The sequence below is a fragment of the Procambarus clarkii genome, chromosome 36 (genome assembly GCF_040958095.1).
Source record: "Procambarus clarkii isolate CNS0578487 chromosome 36, FALCON_Pclarkii_2.0, whole genome shotgun sequence".
NCBI lineage: Eukaryota > Metazoa > Arthropoda > Malacostraca > Decapoda > Cambaridae > Procambarus > Procambarus clarkii.
This window is the reverse complement of record NC_091185.1, coordinates 23008540-23024325: the sequence shown is the minus strand read 5'-3', so window position 1 is coordinate 23024325 and position 15786 is coordinate 23008540. Positions and strand designations below refer to the sequence as shown.

Here is a 15786-nt window from a genome sequence, read left to right as displayed (position 1 = left end):
GACCCGTGCTGTTCATAATAAATATCCTGGACTCAGGAGCTACTAATAAAATGGGGCATTGAATAACATTCTATATCGCTGATAGTGCAGATAAAAAAAAACGCAAGATTGTTATACTGGACAGTTTTGCAAACCCTAGTAATGGAAAATATTCTCATCATTTTGAAGAGATTATGTCCTACTTCCGAGATTATGAACTATATATTATAAAAAGAAGATTGTAAAGCCTGGAAAGTTACGATTGTGGGAATTACGCAATTTATTTCGCCTTTCATCTTGACCGTCTAACCATGGAGGCGGCCCTTCTACAGTTCGATGAAGAATTTAATTATGGACAATTTCGCATAAGTGATGAAATTTACTTATGCGAGGATGAAAATGCCCTCATGCCTGCAAACTTTCTGCTTAAATGAGAATGAAAAATGTGAGAAATTGTGCCGAGAAATTGCATAGCTTAATAGAGAGGGGAGTTATAGATAGATAGATAGACCGTAGAAGTATGATAAATAATAAATAGTAATGAATATGTTTATGTGTGGAGAGAGAGAGAGAGAGAGAGAGAGAGAGAGAGAGAGAGAGAGAGAGAGAGAGAGAGAGAGAGAGAGAGAGAGAGAGAGAGAGAGAGAGAGAGAGAGAGAGAGAGAGAGAGAGAGAGAGAGAGAGAGAGAGAGAGAGAGAGAGAGAGAGAGAATATTTTAAAGGAATTATAAAGAATCTTTTCCTGCAGGTAGAGGAGAGAGCTGTTCAACACATAGAGCGAGAGAGTGAAGGACTTCAAGAAATGATTGCTGGAGAATAGTGCTTGTTGTTGTTGTTGTTGTTGTTGTTGTTATTATTATTATTAATAATTGTGCACATGTGTATGTTAGCTGATAATAGTAATAAAGAATAAAATATATATATGTATATTTCCAAATCCTTTGTGAGTGGTCAAACGCTATGGTCAGGGTTGTAAAACAGAGAACCACACCAGGTAAAGTCCCAAAGTTCTGTAATTGCCATCTCTGCGTACTTGCTCCCCATTGGGTGGTGAAACTGTCTGTCTCTCTCTCTCTCTTGTTCTTTCTTTCTTTCTCAAATATTAGCCGAATGGAAGCAATTATACATTTGATGCAGTGCGGTGTCCAACCTTATGCTGACTATATCTTATTAAGTTAATTGACGGCTACTGAGAGTGAAAGTCGTATCTGATAGCTGTTTATAATGGGGCGATGACAGACCTTGTTCGCAGTGTGTTATAATAAAAGGGAGCCTGGTCGCGTTACTAAGCCCAGTTAGTGATGGTCTGCATACTTGAGTCACGTGTTTTACTTCAGAAACAAAGAGGCGGTCGTGCGATGCGGTCCACGTGCGCGGTAATATCCCTAAGTGTGTGATTATGACTCTTCTAGTGCATTAGTTCAATTGCCCTGGGAAAGATGTCAATTGTGGCACTCCTGCTGCTGCCGCTCTCCTGATAAATATTACAGTTTTCGAACTATTACATATATATATATATATATATATATATATATATATATATATATATATATATATATATATATATATATATATATATATATATATATATATTTTAAATATGACCGAAAAAGTAAGATTAATAATTCTAACACGAATTTTCTCAATATTTCTTATGTTTCTTTACACTGTCGATGGTAATTGAAAAATAAATTCTCTAAAATTCATTTTTATTTCTAGTCTGACGCGACACTTGAACGCATTTCGTAATAACTTATTATATTTTGAAAGACTTTAGTTTACACTCACACAACTATAACCTGCAAACTCTAAACAGAGTTCTAGTATGCAATAATTTAAACAGCTTTCATCTTATATACCTGCATTTGGGTGAGGTGATATGTTACAACAGTTTTGGATGAGGTGAACAAAACTTTCAACACAAGACAGAACACGAAACAATGGGTATAAATTGGGTAAATTAAAGGGAAGAATGGAAGTAACTGCAAAGGGCCTATTGGCCCATATTTCTTGATGCTTCTATATTGGTGCGGAGTCTTGAAGTGGATAGAATATAGTTGTGCATTAATTGGCTGTTGATTGCTGGTGTTGACTTCTTGATGTGTAGTGCCTCGCAGATGTCAAAGCGCCTGCTATCACTGTATCTATCGATGTTTTCTGTGTTTGTTAAGATTTCTCTGGTGATGGTCTAGTTGTAGGAAGAGATTATATGTTCCTTAATGGAGCCCTGTTGCTTATGCATCGCTAATCGCCTGGAAAGAGATGTTGTTGTCTTGCCTATATACTGAGTTCTTTGAGGCTAACAGTCCCCAAGTTGGCATTTGAAGGCATAGACGACGTTGGTCTCTTTTAAAGCGTTCTGCTTTGTGTCTGGAGAGTTTCTCATGAGTAGGTTGGCCGTTTTTTTGGTTTTATAGTAAATCGTCAATTCTATCTTCTGATTTTTGTCTGTAGGGATAACGTTTCTATTAACAATATCTTTCAGGACCCTTTCCTCCGTTTTATGAGCTGTGGAAAAGAAGTTCCTGTAAAATAGTCTAATAGGGGGTAAAGGTGTTGTGTTAGTTGTAAAGGTAGTTGTTGTGTTGTTAGTTGGTTGCATGGCGTTTCACCTTCCTTCTTATGATGTCTTCAACGAAACCATTGGAGAAGAAGGGTAAGGCAGGTCCTAGTCAACAACGGCTTCCCCAATTTTATTTTTACAACATTATTTTACTGATAAAATCCTTCTTAACTCCTGCTCCCCCCTCTTCCTTCTAGATGTTTTTATTGCCGCTCCAGCTCCTCCTCCTCCTCCTGCTGCTTCGAGCCCCTCCTCCCACCCCAACTCCTCCTGCTGTTCCTTCCTCCTCCTCCTGCAGGTTTTGTTACGTCTCCTGCTGCTTCTAGCTCCTCCTCCTCCTATACAGGCTGCTGCTTCCTGGAGGGTTTGCTTCTTATTCTTCCTATACTCTCTCTCTTTAAACCTTCTTCCTATATTCTATATTGTTCTCATCTCCATTCCTATGTTACATGTTCTCACCACGCTCCTAAAAACACATCCGCTCCCCAAAACCAGCTCTCTCTCTCTGTCAAAAAGACTGGGGGAGGAGCTTACAAACTTTATGATCCTTTCACCCACTCACCTGCATCTTCCGTCTTCAGACTCCTCCCTCAACTCGCTCCTCCATTCACACTTCTTCTTTGCATCTTCAAAATAAAAAAAAAAAGAATAAGCTGCACGACCTTCTCTCTACCTTTTCACGACTACACACATCATCACTCAAACACTTCTTGCTCCTCCAATTCATCTATCAGCCAATTACAGTCTCACTTTTTCTTCTTCAAACAAAAAAATAAAGACTCAGTACAGCTTCACAACGTTCTCACACAACTTTCACACAACCTTACTCACCTCTCTCTCTCTCTTCCTATATTTATCGTACATCTGGCAACACGTCCCCTTCCGCCACCCAATATTGCCCTAAACGTTCCCGCAACGTAATCACAACTTTCGACCTGGCCCAAATCCCTCCATCCCAAAATGGAGGGGACGGGCTACATCTTAAAACTCCCTACTGTGGTCTTACATGCAACAGATGGCACTGTTTTTCAAGAAAAACAGTTTTACCTGTCACAGGTAAAACTAGTCATCTAGACTTATATTTACAAAATGAACGGTATGGTAAACAACTCAGCTCATTTCCAACACAATGTCACACAAAATAATTCAATAAAAAATATAAAAAAATCGAAATCTATGAAAATAAAATTTATCAATGTAATCGAAAAACACTGAAATGTAATTTGTGACATATTTAGTATAGCGTGCATGTTGCAATTATGTGCAACAGATAGCGCTGTTTTTCAAAAACGCATGTTTTTACCTGTCAGAGGAGGGTGGCATCTATATAGTAAGTATATAAAAAGACGCGTCTATTCGAATGAAACGTTGTGTCAAAATTTCAAGGCAATCGGTGAAGAACTTTCGGAGATTACAGCATGTGTTCTTCTTACGTCCAACAGATGGTGCTGTTTTCTAAAAAAAACATGATTTTTCCGGTCACAAGTGAGGCAGGTATATAATAAATATACAAAAAGACGTGCATATTCGAATGCAACGTTGTGTCAAAATTTCAAGCCAATCGGTAAAGAGGCTTTGAAGATTTCCCTCACATGAAAAAAACAGTTTTCAGAAAAAGCATGTTTTTTTGTTTTTTTACCGTCACAGACGTGACATATATATAGTATGTATATAAAAACTTGCTCGGATGCATATGGAACGTTGTGTGAAAATTTCAAAGCAATCGGTGAAGAACTTTTGGAGATTAGCGATTTTGAACAAACTAACATTTCCATTTTTATTTATATAGGCTAGCAGTTACTGGCCACGCGTTGCTGTAGCTCAGCAACGCAGTCGTGTTGCTAAGGCACAGCAACCTTCCCTGTCCCCCAGTCCTCCCCATTATTCCCCCCCTCACCCGTCTTCTCGGCCTCCCAACCATACCCCACTCCACCATCCTTTCGTCCTCCCCACCATTCCCCACTCCACCATCCCCTCTTCCTTCCCACCATGCCCCACTCCCCTGTCCCTTTGTCCTCCCTAATATTCTCCATTCCCCCATCCCCTCATCCCCACCATCCCAAACTCCCCTGTCCCCTCGTCCTTCCCCACAATTAGCCCCTACCTTGTCCCCTCGTCCTCCCCACCATCTCTCATTTACGTCCCTTCGTCATCCCCCCACAATTCCCCACTCCTTCGTCCGATGCCTTCCCAAATGGTCTGATGTTCCCATCAGAAAATTCGGAACATCAAGTGATCTGATGTTCCCATCCCTGAAATATAAGAAAAACAGTTAAAAAATAAAATGAAAATATGAAAAAAATAAAAAAATATAAAAATAAACTATACTCACGAAATGATCAGTATGGTAAACAACACAGCTCAATTCCAATGCAATTCACACAAAATATTTAAATCAAAATTAAAATAAATCAAAATCTAAGAAAATTCAATTTATCAGTGCAATCAGAAACATTGAAATGGAATTGTAACATATTTAGTATAGCATGTGTCTTCCTCTTACATGCAACAGATGGCACTGTTTTTCGAGAAAAGCATAGTTTTACCTGTCACAGGTGTAACATCTATACCTATACTTACGAAATGAACGGAATGATAAACAACACAGCTCAATTCCAACACAATGTCACACAAAATAATTCAATAAAAAAATAATAAATCAAAATCTATGAAAATAAAATTTATCAATGCAATTGGAAAGATTGGAATGGAATTTGTGTCATATTTTGTATAGCGTGCATGTTGCTATTATGTACAATATATGGCGCTGTTTTTCAAAAACACATGTTTTTACCTGTCACAGGGATGGCATCAATATAGTAGGGGCTATAAAAGACGCACATATTCGAATGCAACGTTGTGTCAAAATTTGAAAGCAATCGGTGAAGAACTTTCGGAGATTACAGCGTGTGTTGCTCTTACGTCCAACAGGTGGCGCTGTTTAAAAAAAAAAAACATGTTTTTTTCTGTCACAGGTGAGGCATGTATATAGTAGATATTTGAAAAGACGCGCCTATTCGAATGCAATGTTGTGTCAAAATTTCATAGCAATCGGTAAAGAGGTTTCGAAGGTTTCTCTCACATGAAAAATACAGTTTTTCAGAAAAAAAAAAACATTTTTTTTTTACCATCACAGACGTGACATCTATATTGTATGAATATAAAAACCTGCTCGGATGCGAATGGAACGTTGTGTGAAAATTTCAAAGCAATCGGTGAAGAACTTTCGGAGATTAGAGATTTTGAACAAACGAATATTTCTATTTTTACTTATATAGATGGTAGACAGTGGCTCCCAAAGCTCCTCTTTGCATTCTTTAAGCACCCTGGCAAATACATCATTCGGTTCTGGGGATCTGTTTGATTTGAATTTTACTATTTGTTTAATTACATCCTCCCTGGTAACTGCAAATGTAGTCAACTTGTCCTCGTCACCACCCACAAAGACTTGTTTGGCAGAAGGCATATTGTTATGTTCCTCTTTAGTAAATACAGATATAAAATATTTATTAAAAATACTACTCATCTCTTTGTCATTATAAGTTATTTGACCTGTCTCAGTTTTTATTGGACCTATCCTTTTCCTAATCTTTGTTCGATATAACTGAAAAAAAACTTTAGGATTTGTCTTTTCTTGCCCTGCTATGCGAACTTCATAGTTTCTTTTTTTCCTTTCTTTATCTCTCTTTTTTAACCTTTCTGTCTAGTTGTACGAATTTCTGTTCTAAACTGTCTTCCCCATTCTTAATCCTTCTGTACCACGCTCTCTTTTTACCTATAAGGTTCTTCAGATCCTATGGTATCCATTTTGGGTCATTAGTATTCAATCTATTCAATTTGTATGGTATACTACGTTCGTGTGCTTTGCTTAGAATATTTTTGAATAAGTTATATTTTGAATCCACATCGAAATCCCTTTTTACGTCACCTATTGCTGGGTTCATGTCTCGCTCCAAGACCGGCCGATCCCCCATGCATAAGACTTTCCAATCTATTTTAATTTCTTAGGCTATTAAAATTAGCTTTTCAATAATCTGGCACTTTAACAGAATTTTCTCCTACAGATCTGTTCCTTTCTATGCTAAATCAGATTTTTTTGTGATCACTGTTCTCTAGCTCACTCCCTATTTCGATGTCATTAATTTGTGTTTCCCTGTTAGTTAACACTAAATCTAACATATTTTGTCGTGTTAGTTCCTTAAGGTTTTGCTTAAGAAAGCAATCGTCAATTAATTCTAGAAAATCTTCTGCTTCGTTATTCTCTGTTCTGTTAGTCCAGTTTTTTCCACTAAAATTAAAGTCACCCATGACACAAATACTTTTTGACCTAGTTGCTCTAGATATTTCATCCCACAGATGCTTTGCTTCCATTCTCTCTAAATTTGGTTGCCTATATATAACTCCTAATATCAGATTGTTTGCATTTTCGTTTAATTCTATCCAAATAGTTTCTGTGTGGCTCTGTTTTGATTCCCTCTTTGAGACTACATTTCAAATTGTCCCTAACATGTATGGCTACTCCCCCTCCTCGTCTAATATATCTATCTGTGTGAAATAGTTTAAATACATTTACTTGATAATCAGCTAGTAGTTCTCTTTTTTTCTACATTCATCCACGTTTCCGTAAGGGTAATAATATCTATTTTTTTCTGTACACACAAGAGCATTTAATTCGTTTATTTTATTTCTTAGACTTCTACTGTTAGTGTAAAATATCCTTAGTGTATTGTTATTTTGAGGCCCTACTCTTTCCCTGTTCATTTTGCCAATTTCTTTCTCCTACAAACACATACTTTTATTACCTCCTTCCTCCATATCAATTCCCATACCATTATCTGCTAAGAGTTTAAATCCAGACAAACGCCTCCAACCACTGATTCCAAGGAGCTTGCAACAACAACCCCAGCCCTCGATTGATACACCCCATCCCGAGCATACATTTCATTTCTTCCATAGAAGTGTTCCCAGTTATCTATGAAAGATATTGCATTTGATTTGCAATATCTTTCCAGCCGGCAATTGACATCAAGTGCCCTCAACAACCATTCATTACCCACTCCCTTTCTTGGAAGAATGCCACATATGATCGGGATTATCCTTGCTCCTAACTAATTCTATGGCTGTTTAATATCTCTGAATCAGTTCCTCACTCCTAACTCGACCAACATCATTTCCTCTTGCGCTAATACAAATAATGGGATTGTTCCCATTTCCAGCCATAATATAATTCATGTTGTTTATAATATCAACAATTCCAGCTCCGGGATAGCAAACCCTTAACCTGTTCCCCCTATCTCTAGGCACAAACCGTTCTGTCTAAGTACCTCACCTGGGAATCTCCCACAACTAAAATTCGCTAAGGTGCCACCTTAACTTTCTGAGCACTTTGAGAGCCTGTGCTTCGTTGCTCTTCGTTGATTTCCCTTTCCAGTGAACTGCAGGCTCACCTCAGAACTCGTCTTCCAACACGGCAAATGAATTTGAAGTCCTTAGGGCGTCTGTAAGCGCCCTTGTCAAGGTTTTCTTAACACCCGGGTCCTTTACAACTTTCCGCGACGATGTCTTTTTAATATTGGTTTCATCCTTCGTTTCTTCTCGATGTTGTTTCAGCTTTCGTATGGGCCAATAGGCCTTCTGCAGTTACCTTTGTTCTTATGTTCTTATGTTCTTATTTCATTTCTTCCATAGAAGTGTTCCAGGTTATCTATGGAAACGTTATCGATGATAACTTTGTTCTTATGATCTAAACTTTTCAAAGTTCTACCCATTATTTCTTGTTCTCTCTTGTTTTGATACTTTTAATACCCCTATTAATATCCCCTTTGTTATGTCCATTCGTCATTTGTACACCTCTACCATGTCACCCCCTAATTATTCGCCTTTCTTTGGAATATAATTTAAGCTTTGTCAATCTTTCTTTATAAGACTGTTTTCAAATTTGAGAGATTAACCTTGTCATCCTGCGTTAGACTTGTTCAAGTGAATTTATATCCTTTCTATAGTATGGTGATCAAAACTGAACTGCATAATCTAAACTGGGCATAACCAGAGCAAGATACAGCTGAAGAACAACACTAGGTGTCTTATTACTAACGCTTCGCAGTGTCTAAAATCGCAGTAATAAATCGCAGTGTCCTATTTACCTTATTACGACCATTTATGCATTGATTTTTTTGTTTTAAATTCTTAGAAATCATAACTCCCAGATCCCTTTCACAATCCAGCTTCGCAATCTTAACACCATATAGCTCGAATCTAAAAGCTCTCTCATCATTACCTAGCCTTAAAACCTTAAATTTGTCAGCAGTAAACTGCATCTGCTAGTCTTTTGATTAGTTCAAAATCCTATTTAGATCGTCTTGAAGTAATTGTAAGTCTTTTTTAGTGTTTATTTCCCTCCAGATTTTTGTATCATCGGCAAATTTGCAAATATTGCTGCTCAAACCTTAATCTAAATTATTTATATATATTATGAATAAAAGAGGTCCCTGGACAGAGCCCTGAGGCACTCTGCTTACATTTTCCCCCTCGGACTTAACCCCATTGATACTAACTCTGTTTTCTTTGGTATAGCAATTCCCTATTGAATAGATCGAATACTAATGATCCAAAATGGATAACAACTGATCTGAAGAACCTTATACGTAAAAAAAGAGCTTGGTACGAAAGGATTAAGAATGGGGAAGATACTTTAGAACAGGAATTCGTGCAACTGGTTAGAAATGTTAAAAAAGAGATAAGGAAAGCAAAACGAAACTACGAAGTTCGCATAGCAGGGCAAGCGAAGACAAATCCTAAAGGTTTTTTTTTCAGTTATATCGAACTAAGACTAGGGAAAGGATATGTCTATTAAAAACTGAGACAGGCCAAATAACGGATAATGACGAGGAGATGAGTAGTATTTGTAATAAATATTTTATATCTGTATTTACTAAAGAAGAACTTAACAATATGCCTTCAGCCGAACAAATATATGTGGGTGGGGACGAGGACAGGTTGACTAGTTTAGCAGTTACCAGGGAGGATGTAATTAAACAAATAGTAAAACTAAAACCGAACAAATCCCCAGGGCCGAATGAAGTGTTTGCCAGGGTGCTTAAAGAATGCAAAGAGGAACTTTCCGAGCCACTGTCTACCATATTTAATAAATCAATAGAGTTAGGCAGAGTGCCAGAGTCATGGAAGGTAGCTAATGTGGTACCAATTTTTAAGAAAGGAGATAGATCACTTGCGTCAAACTATCGGCCAATTAGCCTAATGTCTATTGTGGGAAAGTTACTTGAATCGATAATTGGAAATACAATTCGTCTTCATCTTGAAAAACATAAATTAATAAATGAGTCACTACATGGTTTTACAAATGGCCGTTCATGTTTAACAAATTTGCTATCTTTTGCTTGCTCTGCTATGCGAACTTCATAGTTTCTTTTAGCTTTCCTTATCTCCATTTTAGTATTTCTAACCAGTTGTACGAATTCCTGTTCTAAACTGACTTCCCCATTCTTAATCCTTTTGTACCACGCTTTCTTTTTACCAATAAGGTTCTTCAGAAAGTTTGTTATCCACTTTGGATCATTAGTATTCGATCTATTCAATTTATATGGTATACTACATTCCTGGGCTTTGCTTAGAATATTTGTAAATAGGTTATATTTTGAGTCCACATCGAAAACCCTTTTTACGTCACCTATCACTGGGTTCACGTGTAGCTATAAGACCGGCCCATACCCCATACTCAAGACTTTCCAATCTATTTGACCCAAAAAATTTCTTGGGTTATTGAAATTAGCTTTTCGAAAATCAGGTACTTAAACCGAATTTACTCCTACAGATCTATTCCATTCTATGCTAAATCTGATTTCTTTATGATCACTGTTCCCTAGCTCATTCCCTATTTCGATGTCCTTAATTTGTGTTTCCCTGTTAGTTAACACTAAATCTAAAATATTATTTTCCCGCGTTGGTTCCTTAATGTGTTGCGTAAGAAAGCAATCGTCAATGAATTCTAGAAAATCTTCTGCTTCATTATTCCCTGTTTTGTTCAACGAGTTTATTCCACTAAAATTAAAGTCACCCATGACATAAATACTGTTAGATCTAGATGCCCTAGATATTTCATCCCATAGACGCTTTGCTTCCATTCTGTCTAAATTTGGTGGCCTATATATAACTCCTATTATAATATTATTTGCTTTTTCGTTTAATTCTATCCAAATAGTTTCTGTGTGTGGCTCAGACTTGATTCCCTCTTTGAGACTACATTTCAAATTGTCCCTAACGTATATGGCTACTCCCCCTCCTCGTCTAATATATCTATCTGTGTGAAATAGTTTAAATCCATTTATTTGAAATTCAGCTAATAGTTCTCTATTTTCTACATTCATCCACGTTTCGGTAAGCGCGATAATATCTATTTTTTCTGTGCAGACAAGAGCATTTAATTCGTTTATTTTATTTCTTAGACTTCTACTGTTAGTGTAATATGCCCTAAGTGAATTGTTATTTTGAGGCCCTTCAATTTCCCTGATCATTTTGCCAATTCCTTTCTCCCCCAAACACATACTTTTATTATCTCCTTCCTCCAAATCAATTCCCATACCACTATCTACTAACAGTTTAAACCCAAACAAGCACCTCTAACCACTGGTTCCAACGAGTTCGTAACAGCAACAACCCCAGTCCTCGATAGATGCACCCCATCCCGAGCATACATATCATTTCTTCTATAGAAGTGTTCCCAGTTGTCTATGAAAGATATTGCATTAGATTTGCAATAACTTTCCAGCCTGCAATTGACACCAAGTGCCCCCGACATCCATTCATTTCCCACTCCCTTTCTTGGAAGAATGCCACATATGATCGGGATTCCTCCCTTGTTCCTAACTAATTCTATTGCTGTCTTGAATCTCTGTATTAGTTCCTCACTCCTAACTCGCCCAACATCATTACCCCCTGCACTAATACAAATAATGGGTTTGTTCCAATTTCCCGTCATAATATCTTTCATGTTTCCAACAATATCACCAATACCAGCTCCCGGATAGCAAACCCTTAACCTGTTTCCTTTATCTCTGGCACAAAACATTCTGTCTAAATGCCTCACCTGGGAATCTCCCACAACCAAAATTCGCTTCGTTCCTCCCTTTTCCTTTAGGGCACTTTGAGGGACCTGCGCTTCAATGTTCCTCGTTGCTTTGCCTTTGCCTTCTCGTTGAACTACAGGTTCACCACAGCACTCGTCCTCTAACACATCAAATGCGTTAGAAGTCCTTATGGCTATTAGGTATCGGTTTTGCCAAGGTCTTCTTAAGACCCCTGTCCTTTACAACTTGTCAAGACGAGCTCTTTTTAACACTGGTCGTCTCCTTTGTTTCTTCCTGATGTTGTTTCAGCTGTCGTACCTCCTCCTGTAGCGAATCCAACTCTGTCCTCAGAGCTCCAACTAAATTCACCAGTTCCTTCACTAATCCTTCCATTATTGCTGTAATAATATTTCGACATATTGTTGTTGTTGTTAAAGATTTAGCTACTCAGGACGGAGTGTCCATGTAGCACGGGCTATGGTGAGCCCGTAATTGAGTTTGGTTATACATGATAACCTTTTTCCTGTGATATTTGGGTCTAAGTTTAAAATGGAGGAGAGGACTTCTCCTTTTTCCCTGCTTATTTATCGCTTCTGTTTTAGGGCACTGGTTTTAATCTTGTTTTAATAACATTTTCTTGGTGGCGGATGTAGATGCAGAATGCTCACTAATGAGTCCCATTCCTCAACAGCTTTTCTAATCATTGTAGTCGCGGTGGAATGTGCATCTAATGCAGCTGCTGTCGTTGGATTAATGTTGAGTTTGATGCGCAGGGGTTCAGTAGCTTCACATTCCATTAAGTAGTGCAATAGTGGCGCCTCTGCTTCAGTTTCACAGATGTGACACTCTTTAACTATTGGGTTCATTACCTACCAGCAGCACTTGTACCCAAGTCTGAGTCTGTGTATGGCTACTGCAATGTCTCTGGATATCTTTTTGCCAGGCTTGAAAGAGGAGTAACCAGTGGCTTGTTCGTACCATATCGCAGTGGATATTCCTTCCGCTACTTTGGCTCTGTGGCGACTTTTGATAGTTGAGAATATATTCATCTTGATTTGCTCCTTAATCTGTGAGAAACTTGGAATTATTTGAACCTGTACAACAGGTAGAGTAGTGGCAGTTTTTGCTAGTGACTCTGCCTTTTCATTACCATCTATGCCAATGTGTCTTGGTATCCAATTTAGGGTGATTGACAGTCCTCGATTATGGGCATCTTTTCCTATATGTTGATTTCTGTGAGGAGTTGTATATTATCTCTGTGCTGACTAGATAACAATGCTTGGAGCGAAGATTTAGAGTCTGTATGAATTATGACATCATGTAAATTATTCTCAATTGTATAGTTTATTGCCTCCTTCAGGGCATATAATTCTGTTTGCAATGTTGAGCACCTACTATTCATGCTCCAGTAAGCTTCATGGTTGGTAGTGTAAACTACTGCCCCAGCAAAACCTTTTTCTTGATCAACTGATCCGTCTGTGAAGATGTGAGTCGTTGTGGGTCTAGAGATAGTTTCCATTTGTGGCTCTATTACTTCCTTGAGCCTTTGCGGGTCACATGCTGATTTTTTAACTGATAATCTTTCAATGATTATCTTTAGATTCGATTCTTCCCATGAAGAAGGCTGTCGAAAGTGTTGATATGGTCTATCTTCCGCTTTGTTTTTAATGGTCCATTTCAGGTCCATTTTCTCTAAAATCTTGACCACAATATCCATCCATGAGCTTGTTCTATACTGTAGGTTTTTCTGAAAGGATCTCTGTATGCTGTCTTTGATTGACAGCCTGGCAGTTGTTCCAGTGAGTTTTAATATTATGGTGGCTATCCTTTGTTTCATCCTGTTTTCTAATGTTGGTAAATTTGTTTCCATTCTAAGGTTCTCTCTACGCGTCCATATAGGTGCTCCCAGCATTGTTCTTAGAGCATCATTTTGAGACACTTCCAGTTTCTCCCATTGGTTATCACTGAGGGATGTAAGAGCAGGAGCAGCATACTCGATGAGTGACCTAACTGCTTGAACGTAGTACATTTTGAGTACTGGTAGAGATGCACCCTCTCTAAGACTGGTCAGAGAGCGCAAAGCTGAGTTTCTGGCTTTACAGCGTTGCCGAAGATATTCAATTTCTTGGGTGAATTTCAACTGGTTTTCTATTATGACTCCTAGGTATTGAGAAGAGGTAACCCACTCAATTTCTTGTCCTTGTATTGCCAGTCTGATGTCTTGAATTCTCATTTTAACGGCCATTGCTTATGTTTTATTGCTGTTTATTTTCACTGCTATGCGTTCCGCTTCTTTGCTGATAATATCTAGGCATTTTTGTGCATGGTTCCTTGCACCTTTGCCATTGATGATGACCACAAAGTCGTCTGCATAGTTAAGTATTGATTATATTCTGCAAATTGTTAATTGTTTGTGCAAGTTGTGTATTAATTGTATATATTTTGTAAGTGTATATTCCCACAAATTTTGTATTGATTATATTTCCATAAATTGTGTATTGTTTGTGCAAGTTTTATATTAATTGTAGATGATTTGTAAGTGTATTTGGGGGAATATGTGCTAGTTGTGAATTTTTCATATTTGTGGTAGTTGTGTATTAATTATATTTGTGCAAGTTGCGTATTAATTGAGTGTATGTTGTAATTGTATTTGTATGAATTATGTATTTGTACTAGTTGTGTATTTTACGTATTTGGCTAGTTAAGTATTGTATGTATTTGTGCTGGATATATATTTGATTGTATTTATGCAAGTTGTGTAATAATTCTGAAAGATTGTAATAATTGAGCAACTTGTGTATAAATTGTGATTTTTTGTAATGGTATATGGACGAATTGTGTATTTGCGCCCGTTGAGTTTTGATTTAAATTGTGCAAGTTGTGTAGTTATATAGCATACTTTGCACAATTATATTAATTGTGCAAAGATGTGTATTAATTACACAAGTTGTGTGTTAATTGTCGTAGTTTTAAATCATTTTAGTGCGAATAGTGTAATTATGCAATTTGTGTTTTATTTGCTGAATTGGAACTGGTAAAACTGTATTTTTATGCAAATTGTGTATTTGTGTAAGTTCTGTATATGTTATCTGAAATATTGATCGGCATGAACAAGTGTGAAAGTGTATTTGATTTATGAGATAGTGTGTGGGTATTTTGTGAAAGATATGTGTATGAACTTTTGTAAATTTATTGAGAGTACATTTTGATCGTTTGAGCGTATATTCAATTTGTTATAATCGTGCAAATACCATATTCTGTGTAATTGTCATACTTTGAATGTACATGTTATATTTGTATAAATGGAACATTTTGTGTGCAATTGATATATATTGTATGTAAAATGAAATATTTTGTCTATAAATGGTATATTTTGTGTGAAAATTTTGTACTTTGTGTATAAATTGTAATTTTTATGTATAAATGTTATACTGCATGTGTAAATGCAATATTAAGTGAAAATGTTATACCTCGTCCATAAATGCAATATTGAGTATAAATGTGTGTGTTTTTATCCAGTCTGTTTTGATTTTGATTTTGTGTATTTTTTATTGTATGTACAAGTGTAGCATTTTGTGTGAATGGTGAAAAAATTTTGTGTTTTTAGTGTGACTTATCATAAACTCAGCTTTTTATTAATAATTACGGATATATTACAATGTGACTTAAACACCCTGGTTTATCCATTAACAGTACGTGAGTTGGTATATAAACATGTAATTACAATAGTTGGTGTGTTTGAGTATAATGGTGTATTTAATAATATTTGTTGGACCTGCTTGAATACTGTGGTTATCATGCTGATTGACATGCATCAGTATGAATTTACAGAACAAAAATGAAAGATCACTTTGGGCGAATGAGCAGTTGGGTTACTGAAATCTTGTTCTAAATATATTTTAGGGATTAATATGGTATGAATTTGCATCTGACTAAATGGTACAATGGTGGATTAAACAGACTGTTGTCTAAGCTTGTATGGGTTATGGAGTATGTGTATGCATGCTTGTATGTATTCGGGACTGTTTTTTTTAGAAACAAGTTAGGTGATTTTGGAGTCTACCAACCTGCGCTCCTGGCCCTCACAGGCCGCAAAAGATTATCCCAGGAAGCCACAGACCACCTCAGGCCGCCACAGGCCACAATAGGCCACCCCAGGAT

At 37.1% G+C, this 15786-nt stretch overlaps 1 protein-coding gene across 1 annotated transcript in view; it reads right to left on the bottom strand.

Moving 5' to 3' along the window:
* LOC123756223 (relaxin receptor 1-like) overlaps window positions 1-15786 on the bottom strand; it is an 89373-nt gene that overhangs the window by 21088 nt on the left and 52499 nt on the right. The window lies entirely within an intron of this gene.